General features: G+C 40.8%; 1 long non-coding RNA gene across 4 annotated transcripts in view; it reads left to right on the top strand.

The window, feature by feature from the left end:
• Positions 1–13,754, top strand: part of LOC104686311 — a 167,200-nt gene that overhangs the window by 24,506 nt on the left and 128,940 nt on the right. The gene's annotated exons all lie outside the window — the stretch shown is intronic.

The following is a 13,754-nucleotide window of genomic DNA, read 5'->3' as shown; positions in this document are numbered from 1 at the left end:
TTCCTTGATCTATATAACCATCTCACAAAAGCAATATTGAGAATACGTGTGGCTCAAATTCCTTCATTTTCTTACTATCAAGAATGAATACATTTTTCTTGTCCCTTATGTTCCTTATTATGATCTGACCCAAAAGGTTCCCATGGGGTTTGGATCAGCCCTGGTGGTGTTTCAGGACTAAGCGTGTTCTGACCCATAGGGCTAATGGAATTAACCTGGGAAAGGTTTTAGTCTGCTTTAAAGTCCCTGGTTTAAGAATACTTCTTCTAGCAGGGAGGAAACTGGAGTTGCCTGATTTTTTAGGAGAGCTTTATTACGATTAGCCTCAATCCTAATCAGATTGCTCTTCAGTACTTAGCTGCATCTTTGTGCTAGCATTGAATAAACATAAACCCCCACTTGGAAACACAGAACAGTATTTTGCTTTCTGGATTCTACTCTAGGTGAAGTTTCTGGGTGTCTTGCACTCGCAAGTATCTAATACCAGCAACACTGTATCACAAGATGAATGTCCCTGACCACAGGTAGAGCAAAACTGCACTTTGTCCTTGAATATGAAAATTACTCTCCTGTGGCAGGAGCTTACATAAATAATGTTTCTTGATTCTCTTTTCATGCCATCAACACTTTCTTCTTCCACTAACAGAATAAAGGTCAGAAAAAAGGGATACTAAACTGCAGTTGTGAATACAAACAACTCTAACTTTATTTCTGTGACTTCCTCTTTTGCAGAAACCTCTACCCACAAAGTCAAAATTGAGACCAAAATCTCTTAGAAAAGAGCAACTCAACAAAAGAGCAAAAGACTTAAGTCTTGGCCCATTGTTCATCTCTTTTCCAGGCCAAGCAATTCTTTGCCACTGAATTATTTACTGAGGAGGAGAATCAGCTTTATTCATCAGAGGAGCATTAGAATCCAACAGGACTGTGAATACATATTTAAAATGTTTACTAGTGTGTTTGAGGATATTCATTTAAAGCCTTTAGAGACTAGGTTGTTCATTACAACTTCAAATGAGGTTTGCCCTAACTTTTTTAACTTTCCAGATGCTTGTCTTGGCTTTTTGTTCTGCCCTGAGTGCGTGGCTTTTTGTTTTGTGCTGAAGGTACCAGAAGCAAGATGTTTTCTGTGACATGAGATTACTTTATGTGGACATGGTGTGTGATATTTTAGGGTTGAATTTGTCCATGTTGGATGATGGTGGGTGGGGGTGGGGGGGAGTTCCACTGCATTCCACTGATGGGGGAGGAAATTCCAATGCTCTCTCTGCTTAAGGCTGCAGTGTTGTGATTGCAGTGGCTTTGGAATATTACCCTACTGTGATTGAGAAGCATTTAATAGCACTACACTGGATGTTTTGCTCATTAAATCCCTCTCATAGATATTCCACTCCTGATGCAATCAGAGATAAACAGTGCTAATTCTTCCTCAAAGCTATTAGTATTTAAAAATCTTACACTTCGAACAGTTCTTTCACATTTCCTCAAGATTTTTGGAGTCTTCTTTTGGATTACTTCTCAGAATGGAACACAATGAAATATTTTTAAGCTTTCTGGAGAAGCTCTGGAGGCAGGATTTATTAATAGTGAAAATTCATTACTGATGCTGTTGTTCTCAACTGATAAGAGGTTTTATGCTTCTGTATGTTTTATTTTTACTTTTTAAGAGGTGGCATAGCTCGCAACTGCTCATTATCAAAAATCTTTCTCTGGCTCCTGAGCTGGCAGAAGACTGAATCCTCTGTGTTTATGGTTAACAGCTGAATCTCCTGACCCGTGCCTATTAACTAAGATCTGTTTGTATCAGCTAAGGCAAAACAATTTATGTAGTCTGCTATTCACACACTTCTCTTGAGGCTGCTTCTGATTGTCCAGAACTGACTTCTCTTTTGATGGCATGCATCTTGATACCAATGTTTCACAGAAGTACCTCCATCCCTCTGATTATGCCTCTGCCATTTACTTCCTTATGCCCCAGTACAGTACTCCATGATCCAGCACTTCCAGTAGCTTGTGATATGACTGGGATTAGGGGTATTATGATTTTGCTGGGGTGGAAATAGATGGGTTTTGTTATTGCTGTGATGGTGGGCACAGCTTCCATTCCAGGAAAACTTCCAGATCCCTTTCAGAGCCTTTCTGAACTGCTGACCTTAATTTTACATTCTTAACATGCATTTGGAGCACCTGTGGCTAAAGGGATGCTTTTAGAGATTAGGTGGTGCAGACCTAACCCTTCCTGGTGGTCAGAAACTTTAAGTGGCATCTTAAAGGCTCCAGCCTATGGGGCTCAGGGCTCACCCTGAAGTGGTAGGGATTAAGGCATTTGTGTGAAACATTCTCTGTGTAAAAGGATAACAGAGTCCTCAAACATATTGATGTTAAATCTTTTGTTTTACATTGGCAATCCTAGGTATATAATGGCATTTGAGTACAAATTGCTTGTTGCATTTAAATACAGTAAGTAAACCCCACATAAAACTCAATGTTCTGAATACAAAGCATTTTAAATCAGTGTTTCTAAAACAGCAACTCCCAGTGCTCCAACAGCTGTGTGATCTGAGCAGGCTTCACCTTCCTATAACCTGCAAAGAATGAGAGTGTGCACAGAGACCTGATCCTTCTCAAATCCACCTCTGTCTCATCTGGAACAGAAAAAACCAGCATAATGTGTAATAATATTACAGGGGCATAAGCCAAAGCCTGGTCTTCCCTTCTGATTTCTTTTTCCACAAATAACATTAGTTGTCCTCTTGTTCCTAAATTGCCTTCAAAATACACTTTCCTCTAGTGAGAAGCACAGAACCCTTTTAGAAAGCAATGCCAGCAAACAATGTGCTGCCTGATTTTCATTAAAGATACACTTTGATGAAACTCCTCACCTTAAACCAAACCTTTTCTGTCCTGGGTCGGCTGGAAGTATGTACTCGATGATTGCAGTCGCTAAAACACAACCTGCTGTGACATGATCACCACACCTCACTGTCTAGTTTGTGATGGGATATTACTTGTTAAAAGGAAATGTTCTGTTGTGCTCCAAAATGGATAATGGGTTATGGGCCAACCCGTAGAAAATTTCTTTGAGAAAGACCTTGTTAGAGTAGCTGAACTGTCAATAAGGAGAGTGATGGTGGGGTTTGTTATCTATATGGACTACTTTTATTCCAGCTCCTTGTTCTGTCTTGATGTTTGCTAGTTTGCTACCTGTCTAACATTAAAGTATTTTATCTGAGAACCATTGGGTTAGTTGGAATCCAGAGGTTTCTGTGCTCCTCCTCTGCTGTGGTGAGGGGATAAGACATCCCTTAGTAATTACCTTTGAAATTGCAAAAGACCAAAGCCTTTACCTCTCATTAGTGTCCCGATCTGTTTTGATTTATTTTTCTCACCTTGTCTAGATTTAATTAGAATTTTAAAGAAAATGCAGCTTTATGGCTGTAATAATCATTCAGGAATAATTTCTGAACCTTGCCATGAGTTTTGTTGCTCCTTACTGATGCGCAGCTCATTCCAAACTGCTGCAGTAAGTCTCCTCTTCCTTGGGCGAACAATTATCTCTCAGAACGTTTTCACGCCGGGTGTGTGTAGCAGCCAGAAGAGCTGCGTTAAGTGCATAGCGACGAGAAGTTCCCCGCCTTTGTAGGCTCCTCAGAGCCCGGAGGCCGCGCTCATTGGCAATTCTGATGGGCACTGCGAGCCCAGCGGGGACCGGCAGCCCACGCCGGGAGCCGCAGCCCGAGCGTTCAAGGAGCCGGCGCTGCGGAGCTGCTCTCTCTGCTTGTTGAGCTGACACGACACAAGTTATTACCATATAAATGAGATAAGGTCTTAGATAATTGCAGACTGAAAGTAAAACTGAACTGCTTGTGGCTGGAAATTTTAAGTGTACCCTTCTATCTCCAATTTTTAAAACAGTTTTTAAAGACTCTTTTACTTTTTTTCCTTCCACCCATTAGCAGAATCTATAAAATGACATAAAGAGCCCTTATGTTGTCCAGTTGTGGCTATTTTGGACCTGGAACTTTTCTGGTGCCTTTCCTTTCTCCTTTGCTGGTTATTACGAAACCTGTATGCAGAGGTAATAAAATTGCTTTGAGAGGAATATGAATGCGAATCCCTTTGACCAAAATAATCCAGTGCAGTCACTTTACTCCTTTTTCTCTAAGAAAAAATAAAAGGAAATATCTTTGGCTGAGTCTTTCTCTGTCCTTACTTGATCTGGCCATGCCAGAGGTTTGGTGGCTCAGTTTAGAAGATACTTTTGTCTGCGGGCTAGTATCTTTGTTTTCTGTTCCCAGGCATCTGACTGCGTTGTAGAGTAACTGAGTAAAAAGTGATATTCTACTACAGTAATCTCTGTGTTAATCTTCTCCCTCCAGAGTAGGGCATAAAACCCCAAGGAAAGGAAGGAAATGTTTTCATGTGTCTCACCAAGGCATGGTATAATCTTAAGGATCCCTTTTAGTAGCCAAAAGTGTTTCTTCAATTGGCGATCATCAAACAGCCTGTTCTTACAAGGGAGAAACAGCTGGAGAGACAGCCAAAGAAATAGCACCAAATGTCTTATTTGTTGTGGGGATCAAAATCACAGGTCAAGGTCAGGCCTTGCACGCTTAGTTTGGATAAAATCCAGTCTTTCAAAGAAGTCTAGGATGATCACTGTGTGCTTACACCCAGGAAACATGCCTGGAGCAGGGCATAGGGCCTGTGCTGGATGAGTTGGTGGAGGCTCAGCTGCTGATCCAAAGGGCACGTGCCCTCAGCACTCAGGAGTGGAGTCTTTGTCTCTGCTAATAACAATGCTAAAAACCTGTGTGCCTGATACTACATCCAAAGGGACGCAGTCTTGCATCTTCTGTCTCTGCTGGACTGAGTATATTCTGGATAAAAGCAGGCACAGGAGGGCTTTTCTGCCCACCAGACCTGTGGTCCTGCTGCTGGAGGCAACTGCCATTCCTCTTGCAAAAGTGTCTTTGCCCAGAAGTTAGTTATTGAAATTTTTTCTTCCCATTTCTGCAACTGTGTCTTTGTTCCCGAACCTGTGTCCTTGGATGATTTGAAGGCTTCCAATTTCTAGCCTTAAGACATTCATGGGCAGTTTATAACCATTTGACTAAATCAGGTAGATGACACAAAATCATAGTTACAGAAATGCTTTTATGCTATTAACATTTGAAAATTCTATGCATTGAATAATTGCATATTGAAAGTAAATAACCAATTTAAGCTCAGTCTGAATGCCAGTCCATCTTGGGGTACAAAATAAAACTTTTCCAGAAGATTGCCTGAACAGTCTTTCTTTAAATAGCATCTTTCTTGATTTCTAATGCTACTGGTTCAAAATTGCTGCTTGTTCTTGCTACCCAATTTCACAACATCACTTCAGTCTGATGCCTTTCCTGCACCAAGGGGATTGCTAGGGGACTCATTTACTTTTTTTGTGACTTTGCAGAACAGCTAGGGGAATAACAATCCCAAAGAAAAAGATAATTCTACAATTTGGTCACCTAAGGTACCTACAGTATTACAAACTTTAATACAAATAGATTCTTAAACTTGAAGAAGCCATTTTTGAAAGACAGGTGGGGGATGTTTCAAAGAGAACTGGCTCCATGTGAAGAATAAGGAATATGTTCCACAGTGCAGCTTGAAACACACAGCTCTGCCAACATCTGAATCATCCTGTGGGTGTGATGATGTCCAGAGGATATTGAAACATAGACAGAAAGAAGAAAAGTCAAACAATAGAGAAGGAAAGAAAAATGAACACTAAGATTAATATTTCAGCAGTCTATTTAAAACCATGTTATTACAGCGCTTGAGGCATTAAATTTGCTGGTCTGACTAGTGTGGGAAATAATTTTATTTTAAACATTGTACAGTCTTGGAGAACTTGCAGAAGTTTTCAACCAAAGTAATGCATTATGCATCTGAATTGGACAGAAAAAAGTGTAAATCCTACATATAATAAAAATTGATGGAAGCATAAAAATGCCTAGAATTTAAAAATAAATTATGAAGAGCATCCAAGGAGATTAAATCGTGTAAAGAAAGAACAGTAGAAACAAAGCAAACTTTACAAAAAAGAACAACTGGGAATTTCATCACATGATTGCACGAAGGTATTTAGCATAAACTTTTCCCACTGGCTGAAGTTAATCCACAAGGTAAAAGCTAAATCATCAACTTGCAGGAAACCAGAAACAGAGCCAGTGTCTTGGTAATTCCAGCCCTCACTGTTACAGATGAACAGCAAGGTATATATTGTGGCTTCCAAAGTGGGCCGTGAATGCTGATGTCCTCTGCACCAGATTGCCTGCTGTGGGAGAGAAGAGGCTGCTGGAGGGGTGAGCTACTCCCAGTAGAAACAGATTTCCCATCTTTCTTATTCCCAGTGCGAGAGGACATAGGAGTGGCAATTATTAAAATGCATGCTGATCCACCTTTTCAAAAAGCTTATTTATACTGCAGTGAGGGTGGGGGCAGAGATCCAATGTATTCGTTAAACATGGGGAATAAATGGTGTTAGAAACATCCTCTTGCAGGTGCTACAAACTGGTTCTTAGTGCTGAACAAAAAGGAGTTTATCTCCATCTTCTTTAAGATTTAATATTTGAAAACAGTACAATTTCACTTCTCTAGGCTCCTTTAGATGCTGTGAGATTAAGTATAGTCCTTTATGGTTTATTATGTGACTCCACAACAGAAAAGCTTCATTCCTTCCCTTTTCCCTCCCTCCTCCTCTTTCCTTAAACTGCCAAGAGAAGCTGTTGCCTGGGTTCTGTGTGTCTGGGCAAGCTTTCTCAAGGAGAGCTGGAAACAGAGTCATAGTCTCAGTTGTGATGTGATATAATGAGGTGTCTTCAGGTTTTCCAATTGCCAATGGCTTTGCTGGCCAGATGGCCCATTTGAAACCATCTCATCTGAGTTAGAGCTCCTTGCTGTCAGCACTTGCTTTCTGCCTGAACTTCCAAATACAGCCCTAGAGTGATATCCAACCTTTAATTTCTGAACACAGTATAGTTATTATTCACCTTGCAGTTTATTCTCTGACACAGGGTTTTTTTTTTTACAGTGTCTGAATCTTTTTTGAGCCTTCCTTAAGGAATTATTCAAAGCTTTTTTCTAATCTTAAATTTTTTTTTTAGTTTCTTTCTTTATCAGGGAACTTTGTTTCACAAATTTGTTAAGATCTGATTGTGGAACAAAACATTAGCAGTCATAACCACTCTGGTAGTGAAGTCTTTGTAGCCTACTTAAAAGCAAGCTGTAAGTGGAGACTGTTTGGGTTGAAAACCCTTGTGTTCACTTCATTAATGAGTGCCTGAAGTGTCACTCTGAACAGGACTTCCTTCAGTGCCATGGTGGATCAGGTTGTCCTGTGTTTGATCAGCCCATGTAAAGCCAAAGGAGGTTTGCAATCGTGATGGGTTGGTTTGTGGCTGGGACATCTCTCCTCCATGATCCCCACGATCCCTGCTGCCTCAGCCATGGGGGAGCTCCTTCCCTCCCCACATACCTGAGTCTCCTCTTGGGAGGAGCCACAATGATTCCAAGGACAGCTGACAGTATCTCCTCACTTAACAGTAAGGCATGAAGAAGGCATGAACCCAAAAACCAGGACAGGAGGATAAACCTATCTCATGCTGAAGCTATGGCTTAAGGTCAATAATCAGTGTTTTCCATGTGCTGAATGTCTTTTGTTAAAACAGAACATGCAAATACACTGGTATTCGGATTATACCAGTGCCTAATTGTGGAAACCCCAGTCAGTTTGTTTCACTTTGTTCTCTGACTTTGAGATTTTATTTGCTTTCATGAAATGAAATGAAATCTTGTGATTTCAATGAGTATCAATTTGGCAAAATTTGGTCCATTTCACAGCAGTTCATGTCATCCCATGCCATTTTACTGTTTTCACTTCGTTTCAGAATTTTTTCTTTTTAGCATTTCATTTCATCAATTTCTTCCCCTGTCTCTTCATTTCACTTCGTTCTCTGATTTTGGGATTTCAATGAGTATCATTTTGGCAGGGTTAGGTCCATTTCACTGCAAAGAAACAACACCTCACTGCCCCAACATTGCTCCCTCCACACCTTTCTTCTTGGCACCACCCATGTGCTGGGCAGCTCAGCAAAAGGCTGCTTTTACTGCTCCGCTTTGAGTTAGGCTTGAAAAAACCACAAATCCCAGAGCTCCAGGGACATTGCAACTACAAAAGGCATGCCAAGGGGAGCATGGTGCTCCCCCAGCATTGCTCCCTCCACACCTTTCTGCTGGGTACCACCCTTGTGTTTGGCACCTCAGCAAAAGGCTGCAGTATACATAGATCTCCCTTTCATGTCCTTAGCCATCTTTTTGCCTAACTGGTGCTATTTGCTTTAATGATCCAAAGATTTGGGACAGTGTGTATGTCTGGAAAACACCAGCATGTGGCCTTTGACCATTCCTCTGATGTTACCTGCAGAAACTGCAGCTAGGATTATGATATCAGAGACTGTAGAGTGTGAGAGGTTAGAGGTAATCTTGGCACTTGCAAAGAAATCTACATTGCACTTTAAACTCAGGCAGGAATCCCCTTTTGCCAGCCCTTATGCAACCTCTGTTTTCACCTGAAAAGCTCCAGATCTAAAAATAACAGAGAGGACAATGTCAGTGTGGGATTACATAGTGATTTTAATATTAAAAATGCATCCAGGGTGATTTTGAGCATTTCTGAAAATGCCTGACATGTACCATCCAAAATGCCTGTTTGCCCTTTTGCAAGTTGGAATTCCTCCTGTGGTAGATCATTGGGCTGAATACCCAGGGGCCTGGGTTAAAGCTCAAGCGGGAAAGACGTCAGACAATGAAAATGCCAAAGCAGGTTTGCTGAGTGGAAAGTTATCTCTACACATAGGGATTGTAAGGTTTTACAAAGCCAGTAATAGATGGACCATCACAAATGCTTATCAATATGCCTTCTTGGTCCATGTACACAAATGCCCACGGGTTTAGTGTGTGGAATCTGGGTCTCTAACCCTGCTCTGGGAGGTTTATTTTACCACACTGAGTATTTTCTGTGCTATGTTCACTTCAATGTTTCAGGGCAGAAAATCATCCAGGATACTTTTTCCCTAGTTTATGAACCTTTTTGCCTTCAAGTGTTGATAATTTATAAAAGGAGGTTTGAGTGGAACTTGTGAAAAAATGGGAAATGTTTTGCCAGAGGTTGCAGGGCTAGACTGTTCCAAGTCCCAAACATAATTTGTCACAGGGAACAAGCACATATCATGTATGTTTACAGTAGGATTAAATCTAAAACAAATGCACTGAAATTAGATAACATAAAAATAATGAAAATGTCTTCTTTCCCAAAATTCTACAAATATATCTGATGTTTATATTGTGGTTCTGTATTTTAGCAAATAAGAAAAATCTTGTAAAGTATTTGGATCATGAAAGACTGCTTAAAAATACTAGGTTACTATAAATTTATGTATCAATAAATACTTATGCTTTTAAAAGACCTTGAAAGCTATTGTTGGCTATGAAAACATTAGTTGCTGTCCAGAAGAACAATATTGGAAGCACTGATTCAGTAAAATGTGCAACATAAACCCCTCAGAGTAATAAACCATGTAATAAAACCTGCCCATGCTGTAATTGTTTAAAAGGTGCCTTCAAACCTGAGGCTGAGACCATATAGTTAGAATAATGACTGAAGGTGTGAGAAATTTATGCTGGGTCCTTTCCTTGCCTGTGGATTTTCCATGTGACCAATGGTCTGTCTCCATGTAGCTCATCTTCCCGAATGCTGGCTCGGAGTTCCAGCTGAACTGCTGCTTCCTGAGGTTACCATCTGTCAACCAAGTGTGTGCAGGTTTTTTACTCCACACTTGCATGAGGTTAATAGTATCAGCTTCAATTAAAAAGATCAGACTTCATGTATTTTTTATTTTGCATGTGTGACAAGTGCTGACAGTGCACACAGCTTCGCTGGCAAACAGGACTCTGTCAAGTAGTGATAGATTGATTGGGTCCCAAAATGGGGATAATATTCCTTTCTCTCTTCATACTGAAGAGAAGAGCCACGTTGTACTGGAGATAAGTGTTTTTGGGTGGTTCTGGATAAAGGTTTATTTTCCTATTAAAGTAGTACTTAGTCATGTGAAATGTTTTCTAGCTTGAGTTCAGCTTGCTATTAGTCACTGCTCTGTGCAGTTGACTGGATTTCTGCCTGTGGCCACATCTCCCTGACCAGAGGCAAAACATGCCGTGATGGTGGCAGGCAAAGCTCTCCCTCAGCTCTGTCTTTGCAGGGATATTCCCACTGAACGTCCAGCCTTCACTCTCTGCTGGTTGGACTGCACATGAGACAGCAAGTTACTGAAGAGGAATTACTATGAAAGGGAGACTCAGGATTAAATTGCATCTGTACCTGCAGGGGAAAAATATTTCCATTGACAGAGATGTAGCTGGGTTTGATCAGACGAAAAAACCTTCCAACAACTCAAACACTCTTACCTTGTCACAGCTTATTCATTGACTGGCAAAGATGTGTTAAAACATTTGGTATATTCTTTCTCCAGCTGTGGATGATATCTAAAAAAATTTAAAATCCTATTTGTCTCAACATCTTCCCCAAACAGTTATTGCCATTAAAATTTCCAGGGCATTTGCAATAATTAAAAATAGCATAGGAGTTCACTTACATATATTATAAATTAATTTGTGGCCAGTGAGAATCAGCTAAGCAGATTCTGTTGTGCAACATGAACAAAAGTTTTTAATCTCCACTTCAGGACCTTGTAGATGTAGATTAAGGCTGTGTTGATTCTTTGACTTTTTTTGTGTATTTCTGACTCATTGTCACTTAAAGCTGTCTGATAGAAAAGCAAATCTTGGCACCTGTTAAACATAAGCATTAGCAAACTGGATTGCCATCACAAGAAATAGTCCAATTTCTCCTGATAATCTCTGCTGAGACAGACATGGCAATGGTAAGAAGGCTTCTACCAGTTGTGCAAGCATTCCGTGAGAGTGTTAGAGCTCAGGCAAAATTACTGACCTCAACAACAACAGATTTATCAGTCTTGTGTCACATCTGTGTGTGAGAGTGAAGTAGGAGGTTGCTTTAGGCTTGCCTAGTAGAAGGATGTTTTTCGGGAGCCTGTACCTGAGACACCTTCCAGGTCCTTACTCTGATGTGAGAGCTGTGCTGGTGAGTTTCACTGAAGAGTCTGGGTTTGTTAATTCCTCCCTCCATTTGGACAGCATGCTGTATGCTGTCCTCCTTTCACATGTGTGGAGGAAGGCTATGAAAGCAAGCAGTACAAGGTCTCAGAGCCCTGTTCAAACCTGAGGATTCAGGCTAAAAGCAAGAGAAATATTCCCTCTGTCAGGTCCCCCAGTGGCAGAGGAGCCTGTGTGGGAGATGGTCTAAGGGAGGTGATGGAGAAGGGATAAGGGAAGACAGGGAGTGTGTGGCAGGCTGGAAATGTGCATTTTAGGTATGCTGTTTTATTGTGCTTGAGAAGCAACTCTGCAGTGAGCTATGGAGTGAGGAGCTGGTGAACATGTGAAGTCTAGACTAGGTGAGCTCACATGGTGTGAGGTCAGCTGTTATTTAAACATACAGCAGTAGTGGCCTTTATCAGGAAAAATAGTTAGAACCTTAAAAGAGTTGGAGACAGGAGGCTTTCTGCAGAGATCTTTTGTTGTGGAGGCCCTTCAGCAATTTCTTCCATTCCTTAGGGCTGTACCGCTTTTGGTGCCAGAGCAGAGGCTGCTGGTGAGCCAGGAATGGCTCCTGGGGCTGAATTGGCTCCTCTCACCAGGCTGGTGGCCATCTACTTTGGGCATCACCACCCTGCAAGACTCAGCAATCTAAAACTATGAGTTCAGTGTTATTTTAAGAGGGGTTATGAAAATAAAAAATTGAGTTAAGTTGGTGGATCTATTAAAATTAACTATTGAGGTGAAAAGGTTGTGAAATTAACATAGTTTGAGAAGGAAATATTGTATTTAATTTTGTTTATGTACACTGCTAGTGGTACTTTTTTTTAATAGTGATTGGCAAGCTAAATTACTTATCTTTTTAAAGTGGGATTTCTGGATAGAGGTTTCAGCCAGTGTTTTAGAAGCAAACAAACTTCTGATTTATCCCCAGACAAGTGTCAGTGGAAGGACTACATGTGGCTGAATAAGGGGAATGTAAACAGAGAAACACATATGAATTTGTAGGGCATTTTGCTGCAAGTAAGTTTTCGTTGATGGCAATGAGATTAAAGTGAAGCAATCCTCCTTAATTTTTTTTTTTAAACTAAGTAAAAATGTAGCCAGTAGGGAACTGTTGTGTTTTGCTGGACACTTCCCTTTCCCTTGAATACTGAAACCAAGAACCCCCCGACTGTTTACAGGTGAATTTCACTGTCCTTCAGGAAACCCAGCTTTGTGAGCCAAGAAATAGCACTCTAGTGTTGCTGGTGGTCTTGTTAGCTGGTTACAAATTTCAGCAGAGAGTTAGTGTGACAGTGGGTCAACTTGCAGGAAGCAGGTCAGGGATGCTCAGCACTCTGTCTGCAGAACCCTGTTTCAGAGAGAAGAGCACAGAAAGCAAGAGGGATGAGAAGTCTTACTGAGAATCTCTGCACTGGTTCGTGCTCACATCGTGAACTGTGTGCTATGGGTGAAACTGGGAGAGGCAGGAGGCATCTGCATTCATCCACCTGTCAGTGAAATAAGAGTGGAGCTCTGAAAATGCAGCAGGCACCTATGCAATCTCCTTCATCCCTGCTTGGAGATTATAGATTTATTTTTTTGAAAGAGTCTTTGTCAGGTTTAAGAACTACGTGAATGCAAACACAGGCAGCAATTTAGGATCCTGAATATCCTCTTTATGGCAGAAAATTGCTGCAACATTTGTTGCACAAAAAACAGGGGACATACAGCAAGAATCAAGCACCAACCTTTTGTCTGGATCACACCCTGTCTTCTTCCAAAACACTTTTAAGGTGTAGAGAACTGGAGAAAGGGAAAGCATCAGTCTTGACCCAATACCCTTTTCTGAATTTCCACTATTGTCTAGTGCTTTACCCAGAAATGAATCATAGCTTCCTTGAGGCTCTTCCACTCGAGTGAACTGGTAGTATTAGGACTGATATGATGTAAAGGTCCAGGCAATTGGCACTGAGTCAGGGCATTTCCTCACAAAAGCTGCCATGATCCCATCTGCTGTCATGGAATACCACTTATTTTCTTTGGATACACTTTTGGGCAAGATGAAATATAAGCAGGTATAGCTTTAGATGGTTTAAATTTAAAAAAAACTGATTAAAGATCTACTTTCACTTGCTCTGCTGGTAGCCTAAGACATTATTTTTCCATAAGACAAGCTCTGGGCAAAAACTGTCTGTGATTGTGACTCAAAATCTGAAGACTAAACAATTACTTCAGTAAAGATTTCAATGTGGCATTTGACACACCACAAATTGCCTGGCATATATAATCCTATTAACTGGAGTGGAGAGATGAGATCCTTTTATGCTTAGAATCAACAAACACTGCTCACTAAACACTGCTTATCTCAGACACTAAATAGGCACCGAGAACTGAGGCTGCTGGTTGGCTACCTGACTCACCAGAGCAAACACAGATAATACCACATGTTCTGAAAATACCAGAAAGAAATCATGCTGGCTGCTTTTTCCAAAATATCTCTAAAACCTCTTTGTTTGTTTTTCCTTGCATAACTTTTGGCTTGCTTGCTTTTA

This window comes from Corvus cornix, chromosome 5 (assembly GCF_000738735.6).
Source record: "Corvus cornix cornix isolate S_Up_H32 chromosome 5, ASM73873v5, whole genome shotgun sequence".
Lineage (NCBI taxonomy): Eukaryota > Metazoa > Chordata > Aves > Passeriformes > Corvidae > Corvus > Corvus cornix.
The sequence above is the reverse complement of the archived record's forward strand: the minus strand, read 5'-3'. Positions and strand labels throughout refer to the sequence as shown.